This window comes from Aethalodelphis obliquidens, unplaced genomic scaffold (assembly GCF_003676395.1).
Source record: "Aethalodelphis obliquidens isolate GAN/ISIS:26980383/991018 unplaced genomic scaffold, ASM367639v1 scaffold114, whole genome shotgun sequence".
NCBI lineage: Eukaryota > Metazoa > Chordata > Mammalia > Artiodactyla > Delphinidae > Aethalodelphis > Aethalodelphis obliquidens.
Genome location: NW_020838058.1, coordinates 802,039 through 821,828, shown reverse-complemented (window position 1 = coordinate 821,828; position 19,790 = coordinate 802,039). Strand labels below are relative to the sequence as shown.

The 19,790-nt window shown below is 36.7% G+C and overlaps 1 protein-coding gene across 1 annotated transcript in view; it reads left to right on the top strand.

Annotated features, from left to right (window-relative positions):
- IL1RAPL2 (interleukin 1 receptor accessory protein like 2) overlaps positions 1-19,790 on the top strand; it is a 1,069,064-nt gene that overhangs the window by 760,493 nt on the left and 288,781 nt on the right. The window lies entirely within an intron of this gene.

The following is a 19,790-nucleotide window of genomic DNA, read 5'->3' as shown; positions in this document are numbered from 1 at the left end:
GTCATGTACCAAAATGTTCATTGCAGCTCTATTTACAATAGCCAGGAGATGGAAACATCCTAAATGTCCATCATTGGATGCCTGGATAAAGAAGATGTGGCACATATATACAATGGAATATTACTCAGCCATAAAAGAAGCGACATTGAGCTATTTGTAATGAGGTGGATGGACCTAGAGTCTGACATACAGAGTGAAGTAAGGCAGAAAGAGAAAGAGAAATACCGTATACTAACACATATATATGGAATTTAAGAAAAAAAAATGTCATGAAGAACCTAGGGGTAAGACAGGAATAAAGACACAGACCTCCTAGAGAATGGACTTGAGGACACGGGGAGGGGGAAGGGTAAGCTGGGATGAAGAGAGAGAGTAGCATTGACATATATACACTACCAAACGTAAAATAGATAGCTAGTGAGAAGCAGCCGCATAGCACAGGGAGATCAGCTAGGTGCTTTGTGACCACCTAGAGGGGTGGGATAGGGAGGGTGGGAGGGAGGGAGATGCAAGAGGGAAGAGATATGGGAACATATGTATATGTATAACTGATTCACCTTGTTATAAAGCAGAAAGTAACACATCATTGTAAAGCAATTATACTCCAATAAAGATGTAAAAAAAAAAACAAAACTAGAGTATATACTCCAACTTTGACTACATTCTTTGAAGGCAGTAGCTGTAAAATCTTCTTTCTTCTTTACAGTATCTAGCAAAATTCCAGGCACATAACAGATACTCAGTAATCTCTTCTGACACAGATATCTTTAAGAAATGACATTGAGATACAGCACCAATGTTTGGACATTGCTATTTGAATTTTGTAAAGGTTATAAATTGGACCAACAGAATAAGACTGTGGTGATGATCAAAATCACATCAGCTCTAATTTAATAAGTGCTTACATTATCTCATTTAATCCTTATAACAACCCTATATAATAAAAATTCTAATATTCTCATTTACTTGTGAGGAAACTGAGGCATAGAGTGTTTACATAATTTTCATATTGCTAATAAGTAGTGGAGCTGGGATTCGAATTCATGTCTAGTTAGTAAGCCTTTAACCACTGTTGTATTGCCTTAGTTCCCATCCCATCTAGAAAGAAGAAAACATAGCATTCGCTTCTTTTTAAGCTTCAATCCTGAGAGATATCCATGTCTTCCCTCTTTCAAACTGACTCCATAGAAGGCTTTTTTCCTAAGAATGTAAAGTGGACTTGGTATCAAGAATTTCTTTGAATGGGAAAACACATTCTCATTTTGTACTATTAAGTCATGGAAATGAATAATTATGGAACTTGAGAGCTGGTTCTTATTTTAAACATAGATTATTAATTGTAAACTATTGTTGATTTATTTTCCTCTGTTATTACTTAAAGACAGACTTGCTTTTACGTTAAAGGTGTTAACATAAATGTACAAGGATGTTAATATTCTTCTCAAAATTCAGCTTTTTATAGAGATGGACGCTGCATTTGTAGGCAACTTATCAATCCATCCTAATGAGTAATGCTTCACCTAATGTTGAATTTTAACCTGACTCTGGCTAGCCAGAAGGGACCACCCATAGATATATTTGCAGAACTGAGCAGTAAGGAAATCAACCATTCTCCCACTTAGTAGATTGCTAGCCTAGCAAGGAAAGTGCTGTCAACATTTCAGAGTGGGAAAAGCCTCTTCTGTGCAAGGGGTTTTCTCTTTGTTCAAGGACAATGGGCTTTTAAGCAAATACTACTTCTGACTCAGTCCAGCTTTAAAGCTGCTTGTGGCTGCTTGTTAGCTGTCAGTAAGCCTGTTATCTTTGTTCTCTAGCTTTTCTCTCTTTTAAGGGCACAAGATCCCTTGAGCATACTCAGTGGGCATACTTTATCCCTGACATTATTGATGTCACACATATATCTTCTTAGACCATCCAAATTGGCATATTCCAAGGATTTGCGAGGGATAGAGGTAGCATCACTGAAAGACAGAATTGATGGTCCAATTCTCACAGCCAAGTGACGATTTTGTCTCCTGAATCAGAAATCAGAACTCTGCATGTCTCTAGTCACGACTATGATCCTTAAGAAGCTGACCTTTGTGGGGCTGGACTTCTTTGTGACATTACATTACAGAACACCTAATCTCAAATAATTTAGGCCTTTTATTCAGCAGCTTTTCATTGTCAAGACAGTCAAAATATTTTTGGAAAATACATGTTTTTAGCATAAATGAATAATATATTGAGTCAATTTGATTGGAAATCACAAGTTAAAACGTCTCTATCTTCTGTAACTAATAATTTTGGGCATTGAGATTATGTTTCGGGATGGGAGAACAGTCTGCATGAGTGCTCTGATTGGTCATGGAGTATTAATTGGCTGCAGACATCGTGTTTAGAACTCCAGCTTAAAGTTGACAAGAATGATAGCTTTCATTTGTATGCAAAAACTCCAACTGCCCCTTTAAGATGGATGATCAGGTCCTGTGCATCTGTCACTCCGTCTTTACTTTTTAATAGATGAAAGAAGAATGAAAGAAAGAACCATGTGCATCCATGCTTTTCAAAATCATCTTGAACCAAAAGGGGTGCCTCAATCATCTTGCTTCTCAAAAGCACACTTATTTCCTTTCATCAGATTAGGAAGAGCATGAGCTCTGTCTTAGTCTATCTGGGCTGCTATAACAAAAATACCATATAGACTGGGTGGCTTATAAACAACAGAAATTTATTTCTTATAGTTCTGCAGGCTGGGAAGTTCCAGATCAAGTCATTGGTAGATTTAGTCTGATGAGAGCCTGATTCCTCATTGACAGTGGTTTTCTCAATGTAACCCCACATGGCAGAAGAGGCAAGGGATCTCTCTGGGGTCTCTTTTATAAAGGCATTAATCCCATTCATGTGACCTACCTCCAAAGTGCCTCACCTCTGAATATTATCACTTTGGGCATTAGGTTTCAACATATGAATTTTGAGGGGACACATACATTCAGACCATAGCAAGCTGATATAAGGTAAATATTTTTTCATTGAAAAATATCAAACACAGGATATTGTCTCTGAAATTTTTAAGACTTTGACAGTGATATCTCTAGCCTTGTAAGAGGGATTTCTTGATGACTACAGAGAAATACAATCTGATTTAAGATCCTAGTGAAATGAAGTACTGACTTCCATTGCTTCCACCATACTACTCAATTGCTTGGACAAGTTACTCAGAGAAGGCCTGGTTTTATATGAAGATAAAGAGCAACCATCAGCATAAGGAAATGTATATCACGGGCCCTGAAAGAACAGCATATTCTAACATAATTCCCTGTGGGTTAGGATTAGCTTCTACTACATAGAATAGAAAACTACATAACAGAAAACTCTACTGAATAGTTTTTCAAACACATAAACATTCATTCTCTCAAAGCAAAAAGAATCAGGAGTTAGTCCAGAGTTGGTATGGAAGTTTCAAGAAGTCGTCAGGGATCTAGGCTTTTACTCTCTTTTTGCTCCTCCATTTTTTGCATATAACTTCCATCCCCAAATTACAAGATGGCTGCTGGAATGCCAGGCATCAAAACTGCATTCCATGAAGCAGATTAATTAAATACATGAGGTAAATATCACCTGGGAAATAAGAACCAGGAGAAAATCAAACATAGGATGGGGGTATTGTGATAAGGAAAATGGAAGGAAAAGCCTAGACAATGGGTCTCCAAACTTGTCTTATCATCAGAATGAGCTGTGAGGGGTTGGTTAAGAACCCAGATTTCCGGTCCCCACCTCAGACCCACTGGATTGTATTCTCTAGTTGGGGGAACCAGGTGAATTTTGACTAGCCTTCTACATAATTCTGATATTCAAGCAATGTATTTTCCAGAGTGACATTAGCAGCTTAAGAAGCAAACCCAAAGATGTGTAATGATTCAACCCTAATATAAATTAATTTTTTCACACAAAATTCTAAAAAAAGTATTCTTTTTTTTCTCCTTTAGTTCTTTATTTTTTAATGTTCTTATTGGAGTATAATTGCTTTACAATCAAAGTGAATCAGTTATACATACACATATATCCCCATATCTCTTCCCTCGTGCATCTTCCTCACTCCAACCCTCCCTATCCCTCCCCTCTAGCTGGTCACAAAGCACCAAGCTGATCTCCCTGTGCTATGCGACTGCTTCCCACTAGCTATCTATTTTACATTTGGTAGTGTATATATGTCCATGCCACTCTCTCACTTTGTCCCAGCTTACCCTTCCCCCTCCCCATGTCCTCAGGTCCATTTTCTAGTAGGTCTGCGTCTTTTTTCACGGCTTTCCCCTTGGTTCTTCATAACCATTTTTTTTCGATTCCATATATATGTGTTAGCATATGGTATTTGTTTTTCTCTTTCTGACTTACTTCACTCTGTATGACAGACTCTAGGTCCATCCACCTCACTACAAATAACTCAATTTCGTTTCTTTTTATGGCTGAGTAATATTCCATTGTATATATGTGCCACATCTTCTTTATCCATTCATCTGTCGATGGACACTTAGGTTGCTTCCATGTCCTGGCTATTGTAAATAGAGCTGCAATGAACATTGTGGTACATGACTCTTTTTAAAAAGTATTCTTAATTCAAGTACTTTGGTTCCTTCATTCTTGAAATTTTACCACCTCTAGCATGTGGCTTCCAAGATCTCCATTATCATCTGTATCAAGCTGATGAAAGAGAAAATGGCATGAAAAAACTCGTGTGTGAAATTTTTATGAGCCAGGTCTGGAATTGATATATGTCACTTCCATTCACATTGTATTGGCTAGAACTCAGACTCATAGTCACACCTAACTGCAGTGGAGGCTGACACATATAGTCTAGGTATCTGCTCAGAAAGAAAAGAAAACAGATTTTGCAGAACAGCTAGCAGTCTCTGTCACAGGAAAGTTTGGGGATAGGGCTAGCTGCATGGGCATAGGACCTGTGTAGTCATACAGGGTCCCATGCTTAGAAGGGCCCCACACTTGGTTTAATAATCTAGTGTTACTGTCTTAAAATTCTTAAGTTTTGCCCTGGCCTCCACAAAATACTTAGCTTGTCCTATTTGGAGAAGAATGGCTCAGAGCATGAGACAGAGCCAGAGAAATGTGGCACAGTGGGGAACATTGGGCAGGCAGCAGACACTATACTTCAGAAGTGTTGATTAGTGAATCAATGTTGTTGACCACCAGAGAGCCCTCTCTCAGGGTGCTGTCCAGTTCTGCATTTTTTATCAGTGACTTAGATGACATATAAATTATACTTATCACATTTGCAGATGAGAGGAAGTTGGGAGGGACAGTTAATTCTTTGGAGGACATAATTCTTGTTCAAAAAGATCTCAGTAGTTTGGAATGATGGGTTGAAACTAACCAGATGACATTTAATCAAAAAAATGTAAAGTTTTTCTTTCAGGTCCAAAAATCCAACTGCAAAAGTACAGTCTCGGGTTTTTATTTGGCTAAGAACACAAGCAGTATGACTAGTTGCCAAAAATGCTAATTTATTCTTAGTCTGCATCGCAGGAAGGCAGGGTCCAGAACAATAGAAGTATTGGTTCCACTGCACTTTAGATGACATCTGAAATCATGTGTTCAGTTTATTTTGCCTTATTTAAGAGACCTATTGACAGACTACATTTTGCCCAAAAAAGGACGTCTAGGATGGTAAAGGGTTTCGGAATACATATCACCTAAAAGACAATGGACAATTGAAGGAACTGAGAGTGTTTAGCCTGGAAAGGGTAAGATTTTCAGAAAGGTAGGGGGGTGGAAGAAATCAAGAGATCTGCCTGCAAATATTTTAGGCATTGGTATATAAAAGGTGTGTTGGTTTATTCTGTGTTATTCCAAAGAGCAGAAATAGGACCAGCAGATAAAACATACAAAGAGACAAATTTTAGATGAATCTAAAGAATAAATTTTTAATAGAGTTATTTAAAATTGAAATGATCAACCTTGTGAGGTAGTGAGTCTATTGCAGAAAAGTTATAAAGCCAAGACTAAATGCTGGGGACTCTTTAGAAGGAATTTATGTGTTAGGAGGACTAGTATATTTCTAATTATGATTTTGTAGGACTAAATGCTTGTCGAAGTGACAAATTGATCGGGATTGTATTAAGCTTATACTTAGCAAGAACTCTGCAGCCAGACTGCCTAAATTCAAACCTCAGCTCTGTTTCTTACTAGATATGTTACCTTGGGCAGGTCACCTAATTTTTTGATGCCTCAGTATTTTATCTATAAAATAGAGATAATAAAAGTATGTACCTCAATCATAGAGTTATTGTAAGCTTTAAGTGAATTAATATCTAAGTCCTTAGAATAGTACCTGACTTATAGTAAGTGCCATATGAGTGTCATATATTATTTTCTACAAATATAGTTGATGATTCTTCTCCCTTTTCTTTAGTAAATGTAGCCTTTCATTGCAGTTAGGCATTTATACTAGACATAAAGTAGAATGGTATGGTGACAAAATATTTTAAAACACTGAACAAGCAAACAAACTGGTCCTGTAGATTTCCTCCTTGGATACTTCTAGGAATGGCAGAAGACAGCTATATCTCTGGGATGCATTGTTGGAAGTTGTTAGTTTAGGAGGACATTTCCCACTTTATAGCTTATATTTTTAGAGTTCTTTTTGAAAACTGCATAGGGCTTTTATATTTTTTATTTCATTTGGTCCTTATACTAACCATACAAACTATACAGGGTGATCATCATCCCTATTTTGAAGATGGGGAAACTAAGCAACTGAAAAGTTATCTGAATTGTCCAAGGTCACACAGTATATTATTAGCAGTCTGGATTAGAACTCAGGTCTCTGAAATTTCAGGCCAGGACTTAAACAATATACCTCATGCAGAGTGAGCTTCTTTTAGTCTATCCATTCTGTGGAAGACATTTCATTAAGCTGATGAAGTGGCTTCTATTATTGTGCCAATAATTTGCCTACCTGTTTTGCAGCAAAATAGATATCAGCCTGAAACTCCAACCAACCAGCTCAATTTCCTTTTCATTTTGCACGGGTAGGAGGAGTCAGTAAAATCACTGACTTAGGTTCAGTGTATTATCCACATAGATACTATTGAAACACACCTGCCAGCTCATCTATTTCCTACACAATATTATAGATATTTTTTAAGCTTGTAAAGAAAAATCCAATCCCCTTACCAAGGCAGAAGCTGGCCGTGTGAGTTTTAGATCTGGATCTCTATACACAAGTACTGTGATTGCTCAAGGTATTGGAAAATGGGATTGTTAAAATGAGTGCAAATTGCTTTGGTGATCCTGTTGCTCTGTCTCTACCCTACTCCCACTTCTTCCCTTCAGTACCCTACCCTTGTCCTTTCAACCTTTCTCTCATTGCCATACCTATTCTCAGTCATACATTACATTGGGTTCTCTCCCTAGAAGTAGATACGGCTCAGTGTTTTCTTTAATTGGCCAATTAATAATAATTGCTACCATTGATTGAGAACTATGAGCCAGTTCTCTACTTTGCACTTCAGAAGCATCATCTCATTTAATCCTCATAACAATCCTAAAGAGTGGGTACAATTACCATCCACAGTTATTCATTAAGGAAATGGAATCCTGGAGGAATTAAGAAACGTGATCAAGGTCACACAGTAGGTGGCAGATCCAGATTCAAACTCAGGTATTCTTAACCCAGAGTCTGTGCTTTAAACAGCAATATTATAGGGTTTATGACCTAGATAGTGGGTGGCAGATGTTTTTGAAAGTTGGAAGAGGCTTTCCTTTTAAAATCATAACATATAAGCAGCCATCTGCTCTGAATTAGAGTGAGATCAGCCCAGTGCTGATGAACATCACAGACATTTCCAAGGTCTGGATACACATAAGACAGGCAAGGATGAGGAGCTTTTGCTGTCCCAGGAACTAAAATTCTCTCTTCAAGAAATGGACAGCGCTTTTTTCTTCTTTAAGGATCTCTGAGACTAAATGGCTATATGCTAGTGAGCTCCAGCTGTCAGGCTCAGGCTGAAGCATTCAGACGAAGATCCTGAAGGCCCCGGTTTTGGTTAGACATATCAGTAACTTAGCAGGATAAAAGCAGAGCAGTAGACACTGAGTCACCTAATACAGCAAGATCTGTCTGCAGTGTTGTAACAGGTTGATAACCCCAGGTAACCACCGCTACAGAAGAAAGTTCCTTGAAAAGCCTTTTGTTCTCTCACAAATGACCTGACCACTTCTTGACTAAAGACACTATTGGAGAAAGTGTGTGTTTGCTGTAGAAATATCCAGTGACACCAGATCAATATGGCATAAGGCCAGAGCAGCCTTGAGCACCTGGGTTTCATTTGTACTGGAATGTTCCGAAGTGAAGCATTAGTCCAGATCAGTGGATGATGGGGTGGGGAGGGGGTACATGCAGACCCTCAGGTGGATTAACCCACACTTGGAAGCTGCTTCATTTCAACCAGTATGAAGAAGACTGTAATGTGGAGTGCCAGAGAGTGACTATCCTGTCATAGCATTAGCCTGCCTTATGGTAATGAAAGGCTTCTTATTCAGAGATGCATATTCTCCTTCTGAGCATTGAGTCCAATCTCTTGACAAAATTATATCAGGAGATGAATGATACTGACAGCTGAGGAAGTGCTTATCCTATCAGAAAATATGGGTCTATCATTAAAGTTCTACAGTTAGAGGGGAAGTTTATGAGGTTGATTAAAAATATCAAGGCATTCTGTTTTGGGAGACTTGGATCCTAATTTGAAAAATTTCTGAGATTTCATATCTCAGTTTCTGAAGACAGCAATCCTTGCCCTACTAGCCTCTCAGTTGGATTTAATGAGATAATAATTGAAAAGGGAAAGTGCTTTGTAAATTCGGTTTTTCCTTCTCTTGTCTTCAATTTTTCTGCATTCAAAAATTGTGTCTTGAAATCACTCAGCTTATATTTTCTCCTTGGAACTGAGAACAATCATAATTGGCTTCATTTGAAAATCAATTTCAACATCATACGTCACCAACTTATATTTGATTAATTACATTAGTGCTCATCAGTGTTTACGAAGACAGGGAACAAGCTTGGAAACCTCCCAGAGTGCTGCCATCATGTGGGAAATCAATCAAGATTTTGAAGGCCAGGTTCTGACTTCAGTGATGAAAATGGAAAGCAAAATGATTTTATTTTCAGATATATTTGTAGTAGGATTGAGTTGATTTGAAATACTATGACATATTCGTCCTAGAGAGTTTTAGGGGGAAAGATCCCAGCTTTAATGTCAGATAGTTGTAGATTTGGGTAACATTTCTGCCCCTTTTGCTAGCTGGTTATGCTACCCAACCTCTCTGAACCTTAATTTCCTCAACAATAAAACAGGAATTATAGTAGTGCTCACCTCATAGGAATGTTGTGAGGATTAAATGAAACTAGGAGACTACAGAATAGGAGTAAGGGAATTGGATTTAAAATCCTGGTTCTGTCCCTTAGTAGCAGGGTATCCTTAGGTGAGTAAATTAAGTTTTCTGAACCTCAGTTTCCTCATCTGCAAAGTCAAAATAATACACTGCAATTTATAGTGTTTTTGATGACCATGCATTTGACTTGCTTTCATGCAAACAAATGGGTTAATCATGATCATGAAAAATTTTCTGGAAATGCAAAGCTGACATGAAGGGATAATGCCCTGTGATTGATACCAGCTGTTTTTTTCAACTTTGGACCCGAAAGTCAGTCTTTATGTTAGAAAAGTTCTCCACTTAGGAGGACAATTTATTCCTGAGTTCTAAATATCACATCATGTTTAATGTCCACCAAAAGATTATTCTGTGAATTAGAAAATTATTCTTGGCATGCAATTTTGATTCTAAAGCAATTCCTTATTTAATGTCTACAGTTGTAGTCCTCATTAGGGACTATAAGCACATCCAAATGGATAAAATTGCTTAAGTGATATTCTGCTTTTTCTTATTCTTTTGCATTACAAAACATTATATTGATAGGCTATGGATGCCTAATCAGTTCAGTACTTGTAAATAAATAAATCATTAAGCTGAAAACAGAAGTATCAATACAAGCCCAATCTACTCAAATAATTAATTGTCTGGATGGACTTCTGTTTGAAAACAAAAATTATGTCCCTGTTCACAAACTGACTTGGCTGAAATGAGACCAGTAAATAAAACTTTATTTCATTAAAATACAATGCATGCAATAATGTATGTTGTTCCATATGACAGCCAAGAAGTCATATCCTTCTATAAATTCCATTTGTATTTTATTTGATTACCTGTTGTGGCATTTTAGTAGGCAGGATAATGGCCCCCCAAAGATGTCCACATCTTAATCTCTTAGGAATCTGTTAGGTTATATAGCAAAGGCAAATTAACGTTGCAAATGGATTTACGATTGCTAATCATGTGACTATAAAATAGGGAAATTAATCTTAATTATCCAAATGAGCCCAATAGAATCACAAGCGTTGTTAAAAGTAGAAGAGGGAGGCAGAAGAGAAGGTTGGTATGATGTAATGTGGGAAGGACTCAACCTATTGATACCATTGCTGGCTTTGTAGATGGAAGAAGACCAAGCACCAAAGAATGTGGGCAGCCTCTATAAGCTGGAAAAGGAAAGGAAATAAATTGTCCCCTAGGGCCTCAGAAAAGGACACAGCTTTGCCAGCACCTTAATTTTAGTCCAGTAAGATCCACGTCAGAATTCTGACGTCTTAAACTATAAAATAATAATAAATGTGTTGTTTTAAACCACAAAGTTTGTGGTAACTTGTTATAATAGCAAGAAAAACTAAAATAGACAATTTCCTCTTTTTGTCAGCCATTTGTACATGCCTATCTCTCATACTAGATTAACCCTTTTTATATGACTCCACATATTGTTCAAATTTGTGCTTTACATCCCCAACTCCAGCACAGACACATACACTATTTATTACAGTAACTTTCTATAATAGAACTATAAACATTTGTTAACTGATTGAAAGAATGAATGACACCAGATAATCCAAATTGAATTTTCATCCCACTCTTTGACTTGTAGAATTGTATAGATACAGTATAAGGTATTCAGTCAATTCATCCCCAAACTCCACTAATTAAATAAGTATTTTCTGAGATGTTTATATGGAAACAGGATATGTTTTGAATAAAAGAAACAAAGTCTTAAATCAAAAAACAAGGAAGAGGGGTAACTGTATAGAGTAGTGTCTATGAGCTCAGACTCAAGAGCCAAATAGACTTAGGCTGATTCCTGGACCCATAATGTATTTATCAGCAATATGACTTTAGGCAAGTCACTTAATCTCACTAAGCCTCAATTGTCTCATCTGTCAAATGTTGATAATGTTAGGACCTACTTCATGTATTGTCGTGAGGATTTAATGATGGAATGAATGTAAAAGAGCTTGGCGTGGAATGCATGCTTAGTCAATGTTAGCCATGGTGCAGCTGCAAGGATATTGATCTTTAATTCAGGAAACATGGGTTTTAGTCTTCTGTTTGATCACTAATTTGTGATATGATATTCAGAAAATCCTTTCATTTTCTACCTTTCAGTTTCTTCATCTTTCAAAATAGCCAGATGAATTAGACAAATAAGAGCCTGTCTAGCTCTAAAATTATCCATCCCAGAGTATCTTATTATATTCTTAAGCATAACTATCAGGGCCAAATTTCTAGAATCTGACAGATCAGTAACCACAGAAGCCAATGAGGATCTTGATGCAAGTTGAAAATTGATCTATCTTATAAAGATACACAATGGAATACAATTTAGCTGTGAGAAAGAAGGAAATCCTGCCATTTGTGCCACCATAGATGGACCTGGAGGGCACTGTGCTAAGTGGAATAATTCAGACAAGAAAAATACTGCATGATATCACTTATACATGGAATCTAAAAAAGCTGAACTCATAGAAACAGAGACTGGTATGGTGGTTACCAGGGGCTGGAAGGTGGGAAAAATAAGGCAATGTTGGTCAAAGAGTACAAACTTCTTGTTAGAAGATGAGTAAGTTCTAGGGATCTAATACACAGCATGGTGATTATAATGAACATTACTGTTGTGTATACTTGAAAGCTACTAAGAGAGTAGACCTTAAATGTTCTCACCACAAAAAAAGAAATTATAATTATGTGACCTGATGGAGGTATTACTTAGCTATATGGTGGTAATTGTATTGCAATATATGTGTGTCAAATCAACAGATTGTATACCGTAAACTTACACAATGTTATATGTCAATTATATTTCAATAAAGCTGAAAAAAATTAAAACTGATCTATCTTCTATGTGTAACCTCTCATTGTTTTAGCATAAACTATATCCCAAGTTCTGTGTAGAATTCAGAAGTACACTATCTCAGGTAATTTATTTGATAGTAACCACATTTGGAATGTGTTAGACATCAACATTTAAGTGCCCAGAGAGTACTATTTTAAAGAGAGAAGGCAAAAATCTTTCTTGAGGGGGAAAAGGCAAAAGAGAAGAAAAAGCATGTTCTGTGTAGAGAAAAAAAAAACAAAACTACCATCACAACCTCTGTTTAAGTTTCCATTTCCCCCAAGGTTGTTTTCTTTTCAAGTTTGAAGAAGTTGTTTTATGTCTGGGCGGATTTGTGCTGAATAAACATTGTTCTCTCCAGAGAAGAGCCCTGTGTTAAATGGCATCAAGAAGAAATTGCCCTGCCTTTATGCTCAAGCTTTCCCAAAGCTCATGCATTGCTCAAAACTCAAATATTAGTGGAAATAAATACGGAATCTAGAGGAAAGGGCACCTCAGGGCAACTTCACAGCACCCCTGAGCATTCAGGACCCTCAAGGCACATCCATTGAATTGCAAGGCAGCACAGGATCTTTGAGCCAGATGCCCAGAGCAGTTGCTAACGAGATCCTGAGCTGTGCAGGGGCAATGGCCTGGTAGGTTGCCCAGCACTTCCCTGGCAGCTTAGCGTCTGCCTGTTAAAGGATCACCTATTGATTCAAAGAAAATACCTAACTTTATGTTTTAAATAAAGACAAATACTTGGAATGGCTTTAAATTATGGTAGGAGTATTTTAATTCAACTAGAATGTGTTTGTATTAAAAAGCAATTTAATCCTATGAATATGACCTCCTGTCTGTTTGACTCCGTGGTTCTCAATAATTTTATCTTTCAAATACACACATGAGGAACGTGAGCCACCACCATCAATAATAGTGACTTACTAAAGGAAATTATTCTTAGTCAGTAGTAGGGAGGTGTGGGAGACACATACCTAAATATCCAAAGGTTGAGCCACCAGTGGTTTAAAACAAATCTCCAAATGACTCTTGGAATCACTGGCTTGATTTTTTTTTCTGACCCCATCTCAGCCTTTCTACTATAGTTGGAACACCTAGAGAATACATATTCTTTTTGGATGGAATTAATGGACAACATATGTCAGTCTGCCCCCTCCTGTTTTATTTATTTATTTACTTATTTATTTTAATTTAATTTAATTTTTTTTTTTACACAGCAGGTTCTTATTAGTTGGGATTGGGATTGACATATATACACTAATATGTATAAAATGGATAACTAATAAGAACCCCTCCTATTTTAAATGAGGTAGATATATTAGAGTTTTGGTGGAGAAAATATTTATAAAAAATTAATTGCTATAGTGCTTAGTTGATGGAGGTAGTAACAGGCTGAAGTGAAAACAAGTGAAACATTGATGTATTTTTAAATTTAAACTATGCTGGGCTCTCTTTCCTAAGATACGTTAAGAAGTGGAGAAATCACTCATAATAATGCTGGTTGGAATCTTGAGGAAAATAACTGTATCTGTCTTCATTAACTTCCGCTGAAGCCCACCCTGTCTGTTGACCAACACCAATATGAAGACAGGAGTAAAGAGAAGGGTCCTGGGGCCAATTATATGCCTGCTGTTTAACCCCCTACTAAGGAATAAAGCCTGCCCTTCCACATTTCCAGACAATCCTTCAAAAGCAACTAGCCTTAGGAGAGGAGATTCAGGTACCTTAAGTTCATTCTAAGGTTTAAATTGCAGAGATTTCTTTGCAGCGAGTTTTGATTAGAGAGACACAACACTGGGTGTCTAAAAGCAGGCTGGAGAAGAAACTCCTCTGAAGTAAGGTACACAAAACGAGGACGCTTAGGGCAAAGGAGACACATTATATCTAAGACTGATCCTGTTTGGGTTTATAAGTTTAGAGGATTAAAGATAATATTACATAATCATATTTATTGTATATTTTTTCCTGAATGATCACCTAAATTAGGGGATTCTCAGCTTAGTAATCCTAGAAATGAAATATTCACAGTATATGGGACTTTATATTCACTAAGTAGCTAGTAAAATATGTGCCTCATAATTCAGAATTAGGAAGTCTCTAATGTTAATTTCAGAAAGAGATATTCCTTTCCAAGAAATAATAATGCTTATGATGTTTCCAGAACTCAGCAATTTCTGGATTCATTCTGTGTTCAATTTACAAAATCTTGAAACTAGTCGACTACTTTGGCTAGACTTGGATAATCTCCCTTCATGATTACAGGAAACCTTTAAGGATATTAACAAGATCCTTGACTCTCCCTAGATCTAATTTGTTTAGTAAGGACCTCCATTTTCTTTTCCCATGTGAAGACTATTCCCAAGTCTTTTTTCTGAAGATCTTTGGTTCCCTCAGAACATCAGAGAACCTAGGTTTTCTGCAGGGCAGTGGTTCTCAACCTGGGGTGATTTTGCTCCCCAGGGGCATGTGCCAATATCTGGACATATTTTTGGGTTTTACAACTGGGGGAAGGCGCTACTAGATTTAGTGGGTAGAGGCCAGGGATGCTGTTAAACATCCTATAATGCACAAGACAGCCACCTACAAGAGAGAATTATCTGGCACTGAAAATTAATATTGCTGAGGTTGTGAAAGCCTGCTTTAGGGAGATTCTTGTTTTCCTCGGTGTGTGCATGCAGTCTTGGCTAGGGCTGGAGTTAAAAACTTATCCATTCATCCTCTCCTGGGATTTTGAATCTTGGTCAAAGTGACACAAGGACAGAAAACAAGTTACAACACAATAAGACAAAACAAATTAAACACACATACACACACACACACACACACACACACACACACAAACCAGTTGGAGTGAATTCAGTCCTATGATGGGATCAAGATGAAATTGTTGTGCAGTCCCTTTTGCCTGTACATCTAGACCTAGCCTGGTTTCTTTCCTGTATCTAAACTTAGTTCCCCAGACATCCTGTCCATCATTGAGACATCCTTCTGATAAATTCCCTTTTGCTTAAATTAGCAAGAGTGTGTTTCTCTTCCTTGTAACCTAAGAACCCTATTGGAGGCACCCATTTTTAGAGAAAGAATACAGTGGGAAAATAATTTGAAGATTGTGTTTATTTGTTCCACAGTGTCAGACACTACCTTGATTGTTGGGTTATGTGAGACATGATTCTTGTCATCTAGGAACTTCAAAATCTAGTTAGGGAGACTAGATATACCCATATAAGGTGAAGTTTAATTCGTTTTCAAAGAAATGTATGCTGTGAACCAACTGAGTGGTTCAAAGAAATAGTAAATGCTTTAGGGTTTCAGAGAGAGGAAAGGTTTGTTTGGGCTTTTATTAGGGAAGGTTTTCTGGAGGATGTTGGACTTAAACTGACTTTTGGAAGATAGATAGGACTTGGGATGGCAAAAAGGAAGGGGAAGGTCTTAGACACTGTGGGCACGGTGAGATCAGACATTACTCATTTCAGATCCCTCTTTTACAAGCTCCTTGACTTTGGGAAAGTTATTTGTAAAATGTAATATAAAATGCCTTAGAACAGGGCCTAGCACACAGCAGATACTAAATGAATGCTAACTATGGTAACTATTATTATTTGTCTCTAAGCTTAGGGAAAGTGTTTAAGCCAAGATGCAGAGCTGGAAATTAATGCAATGTCTAAATAAGGAAAGTAACTTGGCCAAACAAAGCACAGATAAAGTAGAAGAGTGGGTAAGAAGACAGGAAGGCTTTTTTTAAGGCTATATCATGACTGCCTTTATGTTTACACCTGACAGGTTCAGATTTTATCCTCTTGTAAATGTAGGGGTCATTGGGAGATTTTGTATGGTTAAATGTTGTGGTGAAAATAATGATTTTGGAATGTGATTTCAGTGCTGATACATTGAATGGATTTGGAGAGATCCATTTCATTGACCTTAACATACACATTTCATAATGTCTTCATTCCTAGAAATTAAATAGCTACTTTGTGATCCTACTGGGTTCGTACACTTAGTGTCCTTTGCATCAAGCTGTCCTTCTATTCCCTTCCACTTGGCTTGCTAGCAAGTCTAATTAAAGAGACAAATCAACAAAAGAGGACGATGAAACTTGTAATAACTGTATGTAACACTTAGGCAATATAGTCACATAAATTGATTTATTCAAACAGTTAATTCTACTGATTTCTTATACTAAGTTCATAGAAATTTACCAATCATTTCAGCCAAATTAATTGATCTGGTTATATAGGTAGACACACCTTTGCCTGCAATAGAAAAGAAAGAGCTAATTTGGACATTCTCAGGAAAGTTAGTGTTGAACATATAAAACCTAGCTTTGGGAAGAAGCAGGCAGTAACAGTCATAGCTTCACTAGCACATTAAGACTAATACCATGGTATACTCAGTAGAGCAATTATAGTTAAGGATAATTAAACATAAGCGGCTACAGAGGGAAACGCAGGGAGGAATTGTGGACTGAAATGTTAGTACCAAACTGCATCCCTTGCTCCCATTCTTTCAATCAAAGCATGAAGCTTGAGCAGAAAATTGAAAGACTAGCTCAGACCCCAGTTAATCCCTCTAGGGGTCCAGGATAAGTTTTCTAATAAAATTGTAAATCCCCACTGTGTTGTTCATGGGGTCTAGTATTGACAGTTCTCCCCTTCATTTCCCAAACAATAACTGTGATTTTCAGATGATATTTTTTTAAAAAGAAGAAAAATGAAATGAGCTTGCCTACTCATGGCAGCATGTGCTCTAGCTAATCTGCAAATGCTATAATTATGCTATGCGCTGATAATTTGTCTCTGGGCTGGTGGTCAGGATCCAGATGAACTGCTGCAGTTCCTGCTTTATCATCACAAATGTTTTGCACTTCTTGGCAATTCCCAGGCCTAGACATGATATTGGAATTTAATGAGGTTCCACGCCCATACATCCCACTGGGATGCATTAGGATAAGTGTAAGTTCATCTCCTTTCATTCATGAGTTTAGGGAAAAAAATGTATGTGCATGGAATGTTCTACAGAAACTGTGTTTCAGCTGGCTGTTTGCCACAAAGCCGCTCCCACTGGCCTGGGAAACTTAGCTTAATTAGTTTGTAGTCAAAAAGGCTAAAACCATTGATTCAGTACTGAGCATTTTTACCTGTTCTGCCTACAACTTATATCTATCTTCCTATCCATTCTGCATATAGGGGCTTTTGGTGACAAGGGGGCACCAAATGAGACAATGCAAGCTTCATTTAGCTTCATCTCTAAGGTGGCCATAATTGTAACTATCTTCCTTACCTTCCAAGGTCATTGTGTAGATCACATGAACTAATGTATCTGAAAGCACCTTAAAAATTATGAACCACCTGTAAATGTAAGGCACTTAAAATTATCATTAATATTAATAAATTTTAGTAATTGACATTTAACAATAATAAAATCAGAGTAAGTATATCCATAGTCCATGGCAGGAGGTAAGGATGGGGGGCAACAATGACTCCAGATTCATATCCTGATGAAAGTAAAACAAGATATTCACCTTTGAGCATTAAATACATTACCTACAGTTACTTCCCACCTACCACATCCCAGTTAATACATTTGCAGGCAAGACATATTTGAAAATAATACTAAGAACAGTTTCCAGCAATCTAAGTGTCAATAATCTGGATGTGTAAGGCAAATTGACAATAATTATGCCAAGTAACCAAAATAATTCTTTTATAAATAAAATGTAGGTGGCTGGAATTTTAAAATTTTTATTCATGTTTTGAATACACAGTATATGAATGTTGTTCAAAATGTATAACAGGTATACAGTGAAAATTAAATCTTCCTCTGCTGGCCAGTACCTCCCTAACCCAACCTTACCCACCACTATTCCCCAATCACCTAGCTCATCTCCTCAAAGGAAATCACTGTTATGAGTTTCACATGTATCCATTCAGAAATATTCCACACTTGTACAAATATATATATGCACGGCACGTGTGCGTGCACACACACACACATGTATATTTTTTACACAAAGGATAGTATACTGTGCACACTGTTTGGAACATTGCTTTTTCATTGAATAATATATCTTGGAGATATTTCATAATAGACGTACAGATTTACCTAATTCTTTTAAGTAGATGTATTGTAATATATCATTATATGGAAGTAACATAATATTATTTAACCAACCTCTTACTGATGGATATTTTGGTAGTTCTCAATATTTTCCTATTCCAACTGATAGCAAACAACAAAACTGAACATCTGTTGTGACTGGATTTTGAATACAAATATTTAAATTTTGTTTAAAAGCATATCCTTTATATTTCAAATAATATTTAAATATTGATATAAGGTTATTAAGAGTAACTGAAATATTGAAGAAATGAAGACTATCGATATTGTATTTGTGTGTTTGCCTGTATTATGCCAAAATTAGCTTAGTTAGAAAAATATATCATTCAATTCCATAAGGACAAGATGCATTACAGGCCATCAATAAAGATTTGTTGGAAAAATGAGAACAAGTCACTAAAATTTTTCCTTAACAGTTTGGATATCAGGAAGATAAAGCTAATGTTATGTAAAGCTCTTTCCTGGTGCATTTTTTGTTATCAACAATTATTTTGGGAATATCACCAAATTTGTATATTTCCCTAACTTTTCCTATCATGTGATCAACTTTTGTTTCTCTCTTTCTCTTCTAAATATCTTTGCAAATATGAGATGAACTTCTCTCAGGTCGGCACAGAATTCCTAAACCACTCAATTAACAATGGGTTAATGATTATCTCTTTCATACCCAGCTATATTCTATGTCTCTTGTGAATTACAAAGACTTATAAAACATTTCCCTTTGATAGGTAAGAGTCTAGTTGGATAGTTGAAGTAAGGCATAAATACGGGAACAAGTAAAAGGAACTCAGGGTATAAATAATAGCTTCATATAAGGTTTGTCATAAAGCATTTTATGTCTGTGTGTGCCAAGTCCTGACATTTCTTTCTTCTAGGTGCCTCTCTAAGTTCTACCTCTATTCCTCGATTTGTGTTATTAATTTTTCTTGCATTTCTTTTTCCTTACTCTGCCTTTCCAAATCTTCTCCATTCCTTGAGGTCTGTGTGGAGACTCATTTCCTTCATAAAACTTTGCCCGACCCTGACAACAAATACTGACCTCTCCTTTCTCCATTCCTTTACCACATATAGCCTTAGAGATGAAATGCTACAATTTTATTTTTACTAAATTGTATTCTTTGTTCATCTCTTTACTTTCATGTGCTAATTCTGTGTTCATAGTCCTAGATTATATATTGAAGACAAAGATAAAGATTTTACTTCTTTTCCCTTAGCACTTAGCATAAGACTTAGTGGACAAAAGATGCTCAATCAGTATTTTTGATCATTTATCCTAATGAAGGTACCAGTGTTTTATCATATTGTTTTAGTGATTGAGGTGGGGAGTGAGGGATGATTCAGAGGTATAGAAGGTTCAGTCCACCATAAATGTCCATTAGGGTTATATTTCATTAAGAATATT